The sequence below is a fragment of the Mustela nigripes genome, chromosome 1 (assembly GCF_022355385.1).
Source record: "Mustela nigripes isolate SB6536 chromosome 1, MUSNIG.SB6536, whole genome shotgun sequence".
Taxonomy (NCBI): Eukaryota; Metazoa; Chordata; class Mammalia; order Carnivora; family Mustelidae; genus Mustela; species Mustela nigripes.
Window position 1 is genome coordinate 151,198,680 of NC_081557.1, and position 14,391 is coordinate 151,213,070.

General features: G+C 43.9%; 1 protein-coding gene across 3 annotated transcripts in view; it reads left to right on the plus strand.

The window, feature by feature from the left end:
- Window positions 1-8,752: 8,752 nt before the first annotated feature.
- The window catches only part of AFF1 (ALF transcription elongation factor 1), a 208,766-nt gene continuing 203,127 nt past the window's right edge, over window positions 8,753-14,391 (plus strand). For all 3 annotated transcript variants that reach the window (XM_059375474.1, XM_059375482.1, XM_059375496.1), the window contains exon 1: window positions 8,753-9,014. The gene's annotated coding sequence lies outside the window, so the exon portion shown is untranslated. The remainder of the gene's footprint in view (window positions 9,015-14,391) is intronic.

Genomic DNA, 14,391 nt, shown 5'->3' on the forward strand with positions numbered 1-14,391 from the left:
GACAGAGATCACAAGTAGGCAGAGAGGCAGGGGGAGGGGCGGGGAGGGAAGCAGGCTCCCTGCTGAGTGGAGAGTCGATGTGGGGCTTGATCCCAGGACCCTGGGATCATGACCCAAGCTGAAGGCAGAGGCTTTAACTCACTCTCTTTAAAAAAAAAAATATATATATATATATATATATATATATATATATTTATTTATTTATTTATTAGAGAGATCACAAGTAGGCAGAAAGGGAAGGGGAAGCATGCTCCTTGCTGAGCAGAGATCCAGACCTGAGATCAGGACCTGAGCCAAAGGCAGAGGCTTAACCCACTGAGCCACCCAGGCACCTCTGAAGTTCAGTCTCTTTGTCTCTAAAACATGTTGATTCAGTGAGGATCCAATTAGGAAAATGACACTCCTGCCAGGTAATTTAATAGAATTTAACAAGATAAGACAGTCTTACGGACTGAAGAATTAAAAGACCCAACAGGGGATTAAGCAACTGCAGGAAGCAATGGTCACTTCCAAGGCTGGCACGAAGGCCAGACAGTGTTAGCAGACCCCAGGAGGCAGAGCTGCTGATCAGGACATGGGGGAGCTAGAGCTAGGGAGGAGGGGCAGCCCCTGGCTCAGAGCCCTGCCCAAAGCAGAGGGAAGAGAGAGACGCTCCAGAGTCTCCTCTCACTCTGCCCTCCAGTCTCCTTCCATTGACATCCATTGGCCAACCTAGACAGAAGTCAGTTTCCCAGCACAGAAACCTAGGAAAGGTGATTTGTAAGAATCAATCCCCAGATCCACAGCAGAGGCTGGATGAGCTGGGACTGGATGTGAGGCAAAGAAGCAACTCGGGCACACACGGATACATCACCGCAGCTGAGTCTACACCCTGGGCCAGCACATGCTATACAATCAGTGAAGGGTCACAGGCTGGGTTTTTGTCTTGCCTTTTCTTACATCTCCATCCTCATCTTTTACCAATTTCCTCCTAATTTCGGGCATACTGAAGTATTTCTATTTTCTAAAATTCACCATGAACTCCATCACTTTGGGACTTGTGAGTGTTTATCTCCTTTTGCCCACATAGCTTTATGCCCTTTGCTAATGACTCATGTTTCCCCCAACTCCCTCTCTCTCTTTGTTATTATCCTAGACTCTGCCTCTGGCAGAATGTTGTCCCTGAGTCCATCAGTGTTTGTTAGATGCTCCTATCTATGCTCCAATAGCATTCTACGCATACCTCATAGCACCGGGCAGACTGCAGGACAATGAATTTATCTCTTTGTTTTAGTTTTCTACTGCTGCCTAACAAATTACCACAAACCTCGCAGTTGAAAACAATACACATTTTTGACCTCACAGTTTCTGTAACTGAGAAGGCACACATGCTTTACCTGGGCCCTGTGCACAGGATCCTACCTGGCTGAAATCAAGGTTTGGGCCACTGTATCCTCCTCCACAGGCTTGACCAAAGAAAGATCCATTTCCAAGTTCCTTTGGCAGAATTAGTTGTATGACTAAGGTTCCTGTTTTATTGCAGCTGGTGTCCAAAGACCACTCTCAGTTCCCAAAGACACTTTCTGGTCCTTGTCACATGGCCCTCTCTATAACATGATAATCTGCTCCTTCAAGGCCAGTGGGAGAGCTTCTGCTATAGCTTCAAATATCTCTGCCTTCCTCCTCCTTTGGCATCTAGATCCTCTTTAAAAAAAAAAAAAAAGAAAAAAAAAGAGCTCACCTGATTAGGTTGGGCTCACCGACATTCAAGGAAAGAAAAGTTAAATAGCAAATACACACCAGGATGGTGAATCTTGGGGGCCATTTAGAATTCTGCCTTCCATACTCTTCTTCTAGATGTGAAGTGTGCAAAGACAAGCCAAGTTTCTTATTTGTCATTATATCCCAGAATGGAGCAGAGTCAGTACTTGACACTTAGTCGCTACTCAATGAAAGAATGAAGAAATACAATAAGAAAGGGAAGGGAATGTCTAGGGGAGGGAAATATTTAAATAGAAAGTAAAATATAGGTGCACCTGCGTGGCTCAGTCGGTTAAGTGTCTGCCTTTGGTTCAGGTCATGATCCCAGCATCCTGGGATCGAGCCCCACCTCCGGCTCCCTGCTTGGCGGGAGTCTGCTTCGACCTCTGCCCTTCCCACTCTCTCTCTCTCTATCAAATAAAAAAAAAAAAAAAGAAAGAAAGAAAAGAAAAGAAAGAAAGTAAAATATGACTTGGTAGGTAATAAACATTTGAACCTGAATCTTGGGTCTATAATGGTACCATTATAAAAAGTTGAAAACGGGCGCCTGGGTGGCTCAGTAGGTTAAAGCCTCTCCCTTCAGCTCAGGTCATGATCTCAGGGTTCTGAGATCGAGCCCCGCATCGGGCTCTCTGCTCAGTAGGGAGTCTGCTTCCCCCCCTCCCCCTCTGCCTGCCTCTCTGCCTACTCGTAATCTCCATCTGTCAAATAAATAAATAAAATCTTAAAAAAATAAAAACAAAAAAATAAATAAAAAGTTGAAAACAAAGTAGGAGGAATTGGGTTGGGTGAGTTGTGAAAGAACAGGGGGACAGAATGAAATGATTTGTATTTCATACTTCGTATGCTGACTTTGTTTTGCCTATGGTACAACCATGTGGAAATCTCCTGTGAACAAATGAGCATGAAAGTCTGGAACTTTCATGTGTGCCTGGGTGGCTCAGTCAGTTAGTGTCTGCCTTCAGCTCAGCTTATGATCCCAGGGTCTTGGGATGGAGCCCCGCATCTGGCGCCCTGCTCAGCGGGTAGCCAGCTTCTCCCTCTGCCCCTGCCTCTGCTTGTGACTCCTCTCTCTCTCTTTCTCTGTCTCTCTTTCTGTCAAATAAATAAATAAACAAGTCTGGAACTTAGAAGAGAGATATGGGTTGAGGTGAATCATAGTATTGAGTATTGAATTCTTGAAGTTGTGCCATAGTTGGTAAGTACTCTTACCACCAATCCTTCTCCCATGGAGGCACCATAACTTGGCTCTTGTACTCTGGCTCTGACTCATGTCTTTTCTTTTTGTACTTTGCAGCTATTTGATCTTCCCAGAATTACTCAGATTTTTCTTATCCTCATCCTATTTAACCCTCCAGATGTCACTGTCAGAATAAAAACCCATTGCTAACTCTCTCAGGCCTGCTGATGTGGATTTAACTGTAATAGACATAGTTAGAGATATTTATACTAATCTAATTCTGTGTATAGTGGTGAGAACATGACCTGGAACCACAGAAGAGCTGGGTTCAAGTACTTCCTCTGTTTATTTTCTGTGTAATCATTATGGAGATGATCTCTCTGAGCTCTTTTCTTCTTTATACATGAACTATATATAGACACATGTTTTCAAGAGAATTAAATAAAATTTTGTGTGTGAAATGTCTGATAAATTATGGAAATTCAGTAAAATGCCGCATTAATTTTTTTAGAAAAAATATGGATGTCGTGCTCATGTTCTTTTGCTCGAGATTCATTGGGATTTTTCAAATTGCTATTATAAATATGAAATCAGTTTAACAATATTACCACATAACGAAAAAACATTCCTAATCCCCACTGGGATTGGGAAGTAGTATGTACTAGCAATGAGTAAAAACTCCCACACCATATGAAACTCTTATTGTACTGGTTAGAAAAAGTGATGTCCGGTTACTCGGAACCATATTTTCTGCTAAATATTCATGATGAAATAAAGAAGTTATTTTAATTACAGTAATATTGCACCTAGTTCTTTTTAGAGCAGAAGACAGCGGGTTTACATTTGCATATCTGCCTCCCTGGTTGAGATGTAAAGCTAGGAATTTCTGTATCTGCCTACAATCCATGCTGAGCTCTCAGTACGCTTTCTTACTACGTGGTTTTAGGGATTCCTATTCATTTTCCTTTTTTTTTTTTTAGGATTGTATTTATTTGTCAGAGAGAGAAAGAGTAGAGAGAGAGCAGGGGAGCACAAGCAGGGGGAGGGCAGGCAGAGGGAGAAGCAGGCTCCCTGCTGAGATGAAGGCAGACATTTAGCCCACGGAGCCACTCAAGCGTCCCTCCTATTCATTTTCATAAGATAGCCTCAATAGTCTGTCTAAAATGCAGCCGGAGATGCCTGGGTGGCTCAGTCAGTTAAACAACTGTCTTGGGCTCAGATGAGGTTCATAGAGTTCTAGGCTCAATCCCCACGTCAGGCTCCCTGCTCATCGGGGAGTCTGCTTCTCCTTTTCCCTCTGCCTGTCTCTCCCCTGTTTGTACTCTCTCTGTCAGATAAATAAATAAATACTTTAAAATAAAATAAAATAAAATGCAGCCTGATTAAGTCTCCTACCCAATGCACTTAGGATGAAAGGACAACTCTAGCTTGGCATGGCAGGTACTTTACCAGCAGTTTCCTGTTGACCTTTCCTGTCTTCTGTCTTATCACTGCCCCTCACAACCTTTGGCCCAAAGTCCTACTACCCCCTCTTTGTGCTCTTTTTTTTGGGAATGGCTCTTCCACCACTTTCCGTTACCTGGTTTAGGCTAAGTTTTCCACCTCCCTCCTCACTGTCGCTTTCTCCTCATCTGTACACCTCTGAACTCTGGGTTGCTTGTTTTCTTTTCCTTTCTTTTTAAAATATTTTATTTATTTATTTGACAGAGAGAGAGAGAGAGATCACAAGTAGGCAGAGAGGCAGGCAGAGAGAGAGAGGGAGAAGGAGGCTCCCTGCTGAGGAGAGAGCCCATGCAGGGCTGGATCCCAGAACTCTTTGAGATCATGATCTGAGCCAAAGGCAGAGGCTTAACCGACTGAGCCACTCAGGTGCCCCTGCTTGTTTTCTTTTACAAGTGTATACTCAGCTTTCAGTTTGGTTGAGGTTTATTTACACTTTGAAGAAATTACCGCTTTGAAATATACATACAGTAGTTTTGGAGTAACATAATTTTTCTTTTCTTTTTTTAAATATTTGAGAGAGAGAGTGAGTGAGAGAGCATGAGAGGGAAGGTCAGAGAGAGAAGCAGACTCCCTGCAGAGCCGGGAGCCCAATGTGGGACTTGATCCCTGGACTCCTGGATTATGACCTGAGGTGAAGGCAGCGGCTTAACCAACTGAGCCACCCAGGCGCCCCTGGAGTAACATAATTTAAACTGCTGGTCTTGCTGACTGAAGAGTTTCAGAGCCCTTTAGGCTGGCCAAGCAACAGCCATCCATTTCATGATGGAGGCACATTTTTCACCAGTCTCCATTTTAACATGATGTTCCTGCCTCTTTGTACCATTTGGGTGCTTTGAGAATACAGCCTATGAATTTCTGTGAGTCCCAGGGTGTTCACTGGTTTGTCTTTAAATTTTAAGTAAAAACATGGCTGAAAATTGTCAAGAAGCTTCCCAGGAGTCCTTACATTAAGAGGTAGTTTTTTGTTTCTTTTTTTTAAAAGATTTTATTTATTTATTTGACAGACAGAGACCACAAGTAGGCAGAGAGGCAGGGAGGAGGAAGCAGGCTCCCTGCTGAGCAGAGAGCCGGATGTGGGGCTCTATCCCAGGACCCTGGGATCATGACCTGAGCCTTAGGCAGAGGCTTAACCCACTGAGCCACCTAGGTGCCCCTAACAGGTAGTTTTAAAAGTACTTTTTTAAAAGGGAAAAGTGGGGGCGCCTGGGAAGCTCAGTTAACTAAGCATCTGACTCTTGATTTCAGCTCAGGTCATGATCTCAGGATCTTGAGTTCCAGCCCCGTGCTGGGTCCATGTTGGGCGTGGAGCCTGCTTAAGATTTTCTCTCTCCCTTTCCCTCTGCCCCTCAGTAATAATTGCTACACCAACATGGGGCTCAAACTCAGGATCCTAAAATCAAGAGTCACATGTTCTTCTCACTGAGTCAGCCAGGTGCCTCAGAAAGACAACTTTTCGAAAGAAAGAAAGAAAAAAAAAACCTCACTAGAATAACTATCCTGCTTTTTATTTATTATGAAAAAATTTAGGGGTACCTAAGTGGTTCAGTCAGTTGGGCATCTGCCTTTGGCTTATGTCATGATCTCCAGAGTCCTGAGATTGAGCCCCAAAACAATGAGCTCTCTGCTCAGTGGGGAACCTGATTCTCCCTCTCCTGCTCTACCTGCTTGTGCTCTCTCAGTCAAATAAATAAATAAAATCTTTAAAAAAATTAATTTTGGGGATGCCTGGGTAACTTAGTCTGTTAAGCCTCTGCCTTCAGGACCTGGGATTGAGTTCTGGATCAAGCTCCCCGCTTAGCAGGGGTCCTGCTTTAAAAACCTCTGCCTGCTGCTCCTCCTGCTTGTGCTCTCTCTCTGTCAAATGAATAAATAAAATCTTAAAAAAATTAATTTTGGGTGCCTGCATGTCTCGGTTGGTTAGGCCACTGCCTTTGGCTCAGGTTGTGATCCCGGACTACTGGGATCAGGTCCCGAATTTGGCTCCCAGCTCTGCAGGGATTCTGTTTCTCCCCCGGACCTTCTCCCCTCTCATCTCTCAGTCTCTCCGTGTCTTTCAAATAAATAAATAAAATTAAAAAAAATTAATTTTGACTTTAGTGTTTTTAAATATTAAAATATATATGTATATATATATTTAACAGACAGAGATCACAAGTAGGCAGAGAGAAACAGGCAGAGAGAGAGAGAGAGGAGGAAGCAGGCTCCCTGCTGAACAGAGAGCAGGATGCAGGGCTGGATGCAGGGCTGGACTCTGGGATCATGACCGGAGCTGAAGGCAGAGGCTTTAACCCACTGCGCCACCCAGGCGCTCCTGACTTTAGTGTTTTTAAATAACCTACCATCTTTCCAGAAATTAATCAATAGAACTATGTGTTGGAATTATTTATTTATTTGTTTCTGCTAGGCACTGGAAACTGTGTCATAGATATGGCCTATCACTAGCACACAGCCTTAAGAATATTCATATAAATGGAATGGACTACTCTCTGAAGCAAAACTACATCATCTTCTACAAAAAGTTGTTGCAAAATTACATCCTTCAGCTTTAAAAGCAGGAAAATAAAAGTATCAAACTCTCAACATTATTTACTAAGCTGACCACAGTTTGAAGGTATTAGGAGGTAGAATAGGATGATTAAAGGAACATGACAAAAGAAAAAGTTTAAGAAAGGAATAGTAAAGACTTTTAGATTATAAAATATTATGCACATATATATTACAATGAAATGTACTAGTTCCATAACAAAAAGGTTAAAATGTTTTTTCTGATTAGAATAGATACCAATCTCTATTGGAAACTTTTTTTTTTTTTTTTAAAGATTTTATTTATTTATTTGACAGAGAGAAATTACAAGTACACTGAGAGGCAGGCAGAGAGAGAGAGAGAAGGAAGCAGGCTCCCTGCCGAGCAGAGAGCCCGATGTGGGACTCGATCCCAGGACCCTGAGATCATGACCTGAGCCGAAGGCAGCGGCTTAACCCACTGAGCCACCCAGGCGCCCCTCTATTGGAAACTTTTAAGACTAATACAAACACCTGTCAGAGGTGACTCCTGCTCATAGATGACCTCTAACGCTTTTGTCCGGAGGCACACCAAGACACCTTCATTATTTAAGCAGTTAAGGTAAGCCAAATCAATATCATCATGGGAGCATAGGGAGGAGGAAGAAGAGTTATATTTTGGAACACAGCCCATGGGAAATTAAGCCAGGTAACCAAAGGTTTAATTTGGAAATGCAAATATCTATTGATTAGGTTTTCAATCCACACCGTTCATGTACACGAGGAAGGAGTAATGAGGGGCAAAGCAATAGCGACAAGGAGGAGGAGGAGGAGGAAGAAGGAGAAGAGAAGGGTGAGAAGAAACACAAAGGGCACTGAGGGGGTTATTTTCATTCATTACATTAATATACATTTACATCATATTACTGTTGAGAAAGGTAATCTTCTTCATCCAAGTAATTTCACCCACTTTAAACCATTATGATACTGTAAAAACCCATCTAAGCCGTTCATTGTAATCTTTCTGCATCTCTTTCGGTGAGGGAGGAGAGATGGCGCAAAGACCAAACTCCATGCTTTCCTTATAATCATAGAAGGAATCGCTAGCATCTCAACTAGACATTAGCTTTCCCTTCTTCCTTTGGTTCTGTTTGCCCAAACCCCTACCCCTACGAGGATTTTCTGGGTTTGGGCAGTGAAATGCAAGAACCCAGAGGTTGGTTTCAGGAGATCACGACTTGAGACTGTTTCCCGTGCCACTTTGTAGCTTGCGGACCTTGGGCACAACACTTAATTTTCAGCTCTTCGGCTTCATTATTTGGGAAATGGCAATAATAATGTATCTATTTTATAAGGTTGTTGTGACGATGAGTTGGGCCTGTGAGTGTGAAAAGCCCTCTATAAACTGGAAAACACTCTCCAGATGTGAGTTATTATCTCCTTTAAAGGGCACAGAATCTGTTTGAATTGTATAGGAAATTGCAGGAAGTCTCCTTGACACTTTTAGTCAAAACTTGACATTGAGCTGAATCCCTCTGAGGAAGAGAAATGGTTCTTGCGCCCCACGTCAGCCCGGGGCAGGGTCACCCACGCTGTCGGTGCGGTCACTGCAGTATTCCATCCTCCGCTGCCGCTCCCCCTGGATCCTCCCACCGGTTTCCCGAGGAGGGTGGCGACGTTCCTAGCCATTTGGGTGGCGCCAGCTAGAGGGCGTGGGCCAGGCTGGTCTGCCCAGCGCCGAGCTGCAGGGTGGGGGCGGGCCAGGCAGGGGGCGGGGCCACCCGAGGAGGGCGTGGCCTTGCCTCCGGGGCGTTCAGGCTCTGCGGGCGCGCGGAGCTCGTGGGCCAGCAAGCGGACTAGCGCGCGGCCCCTGCGCACTCGGCCGCCGCCTGCGCGCGTCGCGGGCGCAGCTGCATTTTCGCTTCCGCGGCTCGCGAGCCGAGGCTGGTGCGAGCCGCCTCTGACTTGCGGGAGGACGCTTTCCTCTTCGCTCTCCGCACCCGCGCCCTTTCCCCACCGCAACAGGTCAGGGGAGAGCGGAGGTGGCGAGGGCGCACGACTTGAGACTGGAGGAGCAAAGGTCAGGAAGGTAAGCGGAGCCCCTGTGCGCCCCCGGGCTGGGGGTCAGCCTCGCCGGGAACGCCGCAGCCGCTGACTTCTGGGAAGCCCAGGCTCTCCCCGCCTCGCTGCCTGCTTCCCAGCACGCTGACTCAAGTAGCTGGCGTTTCCACTTTTCCGGTGGGAACGGGCGAAGGAGACGCGGAGCTCGCATCACCCTTGCAAGTCCGGGGCAGGTAGCGTCTGGAAGAACTGGGGGTGGAGCGGTGGGAAACACAGGAAGAGACCCATTTTCCTTCCCCACTCTCCCAAATCCGACGTCGCCCGGTGCGCCCCGCGTCTTGCGGAAGGATGTTCTGTTTTGGAACCTAGTCTCTGGGTTGCGTAATAGAAGTGTCCCAGAAGTTTCTCGGGGAGTAAAAGCGGGGCTTTTCTCTCGTTCATTCCGAGTTCCCCATCCCCCCCGTCATTGTCACCCTCCTCTTTGCGTGTGGTTGGGAGAATTACTGGATCCCGTCCGATCTAATTGTGATTGAGAGGAAGGCGCGTGTTCGGTGGTCCGCAGCCTCGAGAGAGCGAAGGGGGAAAGTTGAAGGCACCTTCTGCGATTTGCTCCTGGGGCGCAGGGGGACGGCATCTGCAGAACGTGGAACTGGTTAATTTCTCTTGATAATTTTTCACGCCGGTGTCTGATCCTCCTGTGACTGCTGCATTCGAGCCCCCCGACGTTGCAAACACCAGGGTCGTCCAATTAAAAAGGGAGAGGAATTGGAGAGTTGTGTAAATCGTACCCATCTTAACGTAATGGTAGTTACATTAATGAATTTGCAAGGGACCTTTGAAGGTCTCGATACTTTCTTAGTAGGTTGGACTTGCAGGAGTTTCTGCACTCCCAGACACCCCAATACTGTTATGCAGATTGTGCCAGGAAGACCTTTGGCTTTGGAGGTGGAGATGTGTCCGTTTCATCCCGGAGCCAGTCTCTCTTGCGGGGAGGGGAGGTACGAGGGAGAGGGGGCGCTTGCAGACCATGTTTTGCTATGTTTTTTTTAAAGTGTGGGATCGGGCTTTTTTAACCCTGTCGGTGCACGTTGAGGGCCGGGGGACGGGAATGACATATCATCGAGGAACCAGACAGATTTAAAACCTTAAAGGCGAAACCGTAATTAAGGCGAAGACCCAGTTCCCTGGGACAGTTGCAAAGTGAAAACTCAGAAATTGAGACCCAGAAACATCAGACAAGGGAGCGCCCTGAAAAGTGTGGGAATTTTGCTTGTGCAAGATTATTTCAGAACAAGGTCTGGCACATTTCGTAGGAGGTAGGCAGAGGTGGGATACCTCTCCCAGAGCTCTGTGCGTCAGTCAGGCTCCGGGTGGAGATAGAAGGCCCGCAAAAGAAAAAGACCTTTGGACTATGAATCTACTTCTCTTCAGAGACTTGAGCATACCTAGGCATGGCCCTGTTTCAATGTTTACTTCCTCTGTCTAATGTATTTCCTTAGCTTGCCTTTCATCTTTAGTGGAAAGGATTCCTTGAGTGGATATTCTGGAAATAAATTCATAGGAGAGTTGAAAATTCTGGATGGTTCTCCTGCTTTAATTTAAAGGTGTCCCTTGCCAGTGTTAGAAAATACTGTATTTGAAGGTAAAGATGCAGAAAAGGCATGGAGAGTACTAAAGGGTAATGACCCAAGAGAATTAAGGGAAACTAGGAGAGAAAGGAAAAGAGTAACTTGTAGTATTATTGTGTAAAACTAGAAGGATTAATTTGAATTTAGCTGATTTAGGAGAGAGGGAACCCCCAAAAGGACTTGGGATGTTTAAGACATTGAAGACTAGGACACAAGGCTTTGAAAAAAATGAGCTTAGGGGCACCTGGGTGGCTCAGTGTGTTAAAGCCTCTGCCTTCGGCTCAGGTCATGATCCCAGGATTCTGGGATCAGCCCCGGATCTGACTGGGCTCTTTGCCCAGCAGGGAGCCTGCTTCCCTTCCTTCTCTCTCTGCCTGCTTCTCTGCCTACTTGTGATCTCTGTCTGTCAAATAAATAAATAAATTTAAAAAAAAGAAAGAAAGGAGTTTAGGTGCGCCTAGTAGCTCAGTGAAAGAGTCCAACTTTTGATCTCAGCTCAGGTCTTGATCTCAGGGTCATGAGATCAAGCCCCTCATTGGCTCCACGCTGGTTATGGAACCTTCTTAAATAATAATAAAAAATGAGTGTAGATACTGGGAATCTCCCCCTTTCTTTTTATTTTCTAGATAAAACTTACAGGAGTAATGAGACTGGGGGTGTGGAATTTGCAGGCTTTCCACCTGCAGAAAGAAAATGAACTGTTACTTACCAGAGTTAACATGTCTTATACATTCTCTGTAGCAATCAGGTTTCTGTAATGGCTTTGGCATTTGTGATTTGCTTAACTCTTCAACTCTGTAAAAAACACAATCTTGAAGAATCACAGTGTGTCAAATTAGAATACAAAGGTCATGCAGGGACTGAGAATTTAAGGTCAGAAAAGCCCAGTAATTTTAAACATTGCTTTCTCTGGCAAAATGCGGAGTATGGGGGCGCCTGGGTGGCTCAGCGGGTCAAACCGCTGCCTTCGGCTCAGGTCATGAACTCGGAGTCCTGGGATTGAGCCCTGCATCGGGCTCTCTGCTCAGCAGGGAGCCTGCTTCCTCCTCTCTTCTCTGCCTGCCTCTCTGCCTGCTTGTGATCTCTCTCAATAAATCTCTCTCAAATAAATAAATAAAATCTTTAAAAAAAAAATGCGGAGTATGCCTGCATTTTTTTGCCACCAGAAGACATTGTTTTTGTGGGGTGTTAAGACTTAGTACTTTGAGGTAGTAGTTACACTACATCAAAACTGGCTGCTTCTTCTGTTTCCTATCTGGCTTGACTGAATTTGGAAGGGGTGGGTTGAGCTAAAAATTACTGTTTTATTAACTAAGGTTCTTAATTGGATTTTGGATTAAATTTGGAAGAGTACTGTCTTATTACAATACATATGAGTTGCATGTCTGAAAACGTCCACAAGTCACTGTAGCCATGTCATTGTTCCGTTGAAGTAATATCGCCTTGAGTCGAAAAGATGGGTTAAAAAAAAATAAGTTTAGAAAGGGCAAACTTTTTTTTTGTTTGTTTTTTAAAAGATTTATTTATTTACTTGACAGACAGAGATCACAAGTAGGCAGAGAGGCAGGCAGAGAGAGAGGAGGGGGAAGCAGGTTCCCTGCTGAGCAGAGAGCCCGATTCCATTGGAGGCTCCATCCCAGGACCCTGGGATCATGACCCGAGCTGAAGGCAGAGGCTTTAACCCACTGAGCCACATAGGCACCCCGGCAGTTTTTTAGTATTGTTTTCCTTTGCAGTTCTAAAAATTAATATTGTTTTCCTTTGGCATTCTAAAAAAATAATTATTAATTTGAGAGAGACAGAGTGCGCACAAGCACAAGCTGGATGGCCACAGAGAGAGGGAGAGAGAATCTTTAAGCAGATTCCATGCTCAGCACAAGCCCAGGAGCCAGCATGGAGCTTGATCCCACAACCCTGAGATCACAACCTGAGCTGAAGCCAAGAGTCAGTTCCTTAACCGACTGCACCATCCAGATGTCTCTTAGTATTTTTTTAAGAAGCAAGTGAAAGGAGTTTTATGCTTAGCTGTAATTTGTGCTTTCATCAAATGAATTTACATAAGCATTTATGAAGTTAATTGGTCATTCAAATTACAAATCTTAAGATGGACTGATGCTTTCACTTTTTAAAAGGTAGAGCTAATTTATTTATAAATATTTGGATCATTATAAGACATAGTTGGGATAGTATCCTTACAATTAAAGCCTTGTACTGAAAGCTGACCTTCAACTTGAATTCATTTGCTAACCTAGAAATGTCTGTTGAAGCTAAAAGCTTCAAGTTCCCCTTTTTCAAAAACTCTAGATTATTAACTAATTTTTCAGGAGATTGAGAAAGTATTTAGAGAGAGCACAAATTAAGGAACTGCATTAATGTAAATCTACAAAGTTTTGTAGATTATATTTTCCTCATTAAATTATATATTCTCTTTCCAAACAATACTTAATTGGCTGTAGTTTTCTAGCTGCCTCTTTTTTATACACAGAAGTAGTTTATTTGCTGACTTGAATTTCAGATTTTATTAAAATAGATTTCATAAACCCTGTAATCCATTTATTAAAACTTTACCACAGTGTAGAAGTAAATGTGAAATATGTAGTTCTTTGTAGGTACACATCCTTTATTCCTGACTATTCATATATGCACAAGAGAGTACTGTAGACTTGAAATCCTGAGGTTCTAAGGCCATCAGGGTTGCTAATAGGCGTTTCTGTCTTACGCTTAGGACAGAACTCCTTCAGTAGTGTTCTCCAGGGGAAGAAAATCAGCTGATTTTCTTAAATTAGCTGGCCCATTTTAAACATGACTAAGGATTTCTTGTTCGAGTGACTTTTTCCTTTTAAAAGGCTGGAATTATTGTGACAAGTGGAGTCCAGAGAAGTCAATTACATCATTAACAGGCTGTTTCATATCCATTCCTAATACCTCATATGTGTGGAGCACCTTCTGTGTGCCAGGCAGTACTCTAAACTTTGGAGAAACTGTGATAACACCACGATCAAGAAAGAGAACTCATGTAAGGTGGACTTAACATTCACATAGCATAGAAGTTATTTACTAGCAGCTTTCAAGTACTGTATCATTTAAGCTTAATTGCAGCTCTAAAATTGGAGTTCATTTTCCATTTTAAAATCAGGAAATTGAGTTGAAGAAGTTAAGTGACTTGACTCTGTGACTCAAAGCCTGGTGCCCTTTCCACTATGGTACACTGAGTTGGCTTGGTTGATACGTGGTTTCCTGTTTTTCAAGAATTACAGCTTGACTCTAAAATATAAATAGTGTTTCTCCCTTGGCTAAGTAATTCTTTCTGATCATTATGGGAGTAAAAAAGCAGGTATTTTCATTTAGCATTCTGGACATCTATTTGTGACTCCAAAGGAAAATATTATGCAGGCCTGTTAAAAAGACATGTGGTGTTTATTTGCACCACATGAAGATTCTTACCTTCCTAAAAAAATGACATGCAAGGGCTTATGAACCACCTCCCTTAGAGTTTGATAGCTATTCATGTTATGAAAGGTCAGTCACATCCCATGTGAATCAGGATATACTATTTCCTTCAGTCTTACAGATTCAGTGAATATATGCAGTATAGCAGTGGTTTTCAAACTTATTGTCAGAATATTTCGGAAGACTTGTCGAAACATAACGTCTCCTCTGCCATCCCCTAAACCCCCAAAATTTTTGATTCAGTAGGTCTGGGTAATGCCCAAGAATTTGCATTTGAAACATGTTCACAAGTGATATTGATGATGCTAATTCTGGAACTACACTTCA